Source organism: Leucopleurus acutus (genome assembly GCF_964270905.1).
Source record: "Leucopleurus acutus genome assembly, chromosome: 4".
Classification (NCBI taxonomy): domain Eukaryota; kingdom Metazoa; phylum Chordata; class Mammalia; order Artiodactyla; family Delphinidae; genus Leucopleurus; species Leucopleurus acutus.
This window is the reverse complement of record NC_139146.1, coordinates 143,027,973-143,030,333: the sequence shown is the minus strand read 5'-3', so window position 1 is coordinate 143,030,333 and position 2,361 is coordinate 143,027,973. Positions and strand designations below refer to the sequence as shown.

The window sequence follows — 2,361 nt, the reverse complement described above, 5'->3', positions numbered from 1 at the left end:
AATAGAGTCCTATTTCTCTAACAGTACTGCTGAGTCATTCTCAGTTAAAATTATGTCCAATTATGAGTAACAGGAAATCTCAAATTATAGCTGCTTACTCAAGATAGAAATTTGTAGATAGAAATTTGTTTCACTCTCAAAAAAATATTGGCAGACTATGACGAATATGGTGAGTCTGGTCTCCTTAGGGACCCAAGCTCCTTCTGTGCTCTACCATCTTTAACACGTGGCTTTTACCTTGCTGTGCAAGATAATCTGTTCTAGTTCTAGATATTGCGTCCACATTCCAGCCTTCACAGAAGTTTTGTTACCATTTTCCTTACATTTCCCTGGTCACACCTAACTGCAAAAAAAGCTGGAAAATATTATAGTTTTGGCAACCCATTTGCCCAGCTTAAGTTCACGGGGTCTATTACGAGAAGAAAGTGAGAACAGATATTGGGAGACAACTGGTAGCCTCTACCACTAGTCTACCCTTTAGCAAAATGTTCGTGCGTGGGTGCAAGGACTGTTTGAAAGGATTTACATTCTCTACACTTAGGTTCATTGTTGGGAAGGAAGAAATTCCCACACATTCTTATGCACCAGAGGCGGCATATGCAAAAGTGGAACAAAAGACTGAGAAACATGAGGAAAAACCAAGAGGAATGAATATAATTGCTCTAGTCAGGAAGCTTGTGGTTTCAGTATGTAAGCATGGACCAAGGCATTGATGTTGCAAACACTATGAGGATAATTGCATCTCTTGTTGCATTAAAGTTTTCATCAGAATGTTTAGCATGGGATACTCGATCCAGTGCTGCCTCTGGATTCCCTCTGCATTTAGGCATCTGTTTACACAGCCATTCCGGCTACTTTCTCTCTTCTACAATAAAGAAAACTTCCAGCTCAGAGCTTTTCTGGGCTCTTTTGTTAGTATATACAAGGGTACTAGTTGCTTCTTGCGCTGGGTCAGAAATCTGGATGATGAACTGCATGCCATTATAGCTGGATTTTTGGTGGGAATATCAATGATGTTTTATAAAAGCACAATTTCCATGTATTTAGCTTCCAAATTGGTAGAGACAATGTATTTCAAAGGCATTGAAGCAGGAAAGGTTCCCTTTTTTCCCCATGCAGACACTATCATCTATTCCATCTCTACAGCAATTTGCTTCCAGGCAGCTGTCATGGAAGTTCATACCTTGAGACAATCTTACTGGAAGTTCCTTTTAAGGCTCACCAAGGGCAGATTTGCCATCATGAACCGAAAAGTCCTTGATGTTTTTGGTACTGGTGCATCTAAACACTTTCAGGACTTCATCCCTAGGTTAGATCCAAGATACACAACTGTAACACCAGAACTGCCCATCGAGTTTCCTTGAAGATGACTGTAACTTGTTAATGTGACTTAATGTTTCATTATTTTTTCCTAGACAGTTAATTATGTTGAACACAAATAAGGGGGCCTGAGCTTGAACGTCAGTGTTATTTCAATGAGAGATGCTCTTTTTGTTGTTTGTTTTTCTTACCAATCAGAAATACAGAAGCTTTTTAGGAAAGTGTTGCTTAATAATTAAGCTCGCTCTATAGCCAGAATCTCATTCTGGATCACTGTAATGGTTGCCATTATGATATATTATAGATTAAATTATGTCCACAAGCAATCTTAAATACTTTATGTAGAAATGTAGTAACAAATAAGAGTATACTCAAAATTACTCTAAAAGATGTTTTACTTCATTCCAATATAATTCTTGGTTAAAACTAAGAATATTTCTACATTTTAGGATACAAAGGATCACAGATACATGGATTTGGTCTGTATTTTTTTTTTTTTAACTTCTGAATTGGTAACTATACTAGTGAAATGTTATAGGTATGGAGTAACTCTTCACAGACAATGCTGCTTTATTTAGTATAGAGCAAATTAATTGGAGAAAGTGGCCATTCTTACTTCAGGGATGCAAAGACGGGTCATACTGTTTGGATAAATGCTGTAGTATCCATGCTCTTTTTCCACTGATACCTTCATCTCTCTCCATGATCAGCTGGGTTCTTTGGCAGCCCAGTGAAGCTATGTATTAGTGGCAGGTTAAGAACAAATGCAAATTGACATATCTGTTAAAGTTGAAACGTATGTTTTAATCTTTTACAGAAGCATTACACTTGAATATTCAAATGAAGTTACTTTTAAACCCCCTGTAGGTTTATTATGTTTGTTTTCATTTACAAGGACTGAATTCTTCATAGCTAAGTTTGTATGCTGTTGTCGATTTAGAAGGGATCAAATTCTATGGAACAAAAGTAGTTTGGGGAAGTTAGGCAGTTTGTTCCTCAGCTGTTTTGCCTATAGGGATGTTTGACAACTAAAAACGTTCT

The 2,361-nt window shown here is 37.2% G+C and overlaps 1 pseudogene across 1 annotated transcript; it reads left to right on the top strand.

Annotated features, from left to right (window-relative positions):
- Positions 1–485: 485 nt before the first annotated feature.
- Positions 486–1,364, top strand: LOC309960750 (transmembrane protein 135-like; annotated as a pseudogene). The gene has a single exon. The product of its transcript is annotated as a transmembrane protein 135-like (transcript).
- Positions 1,365–2,361: the final 997 nt, after the last annotated feature.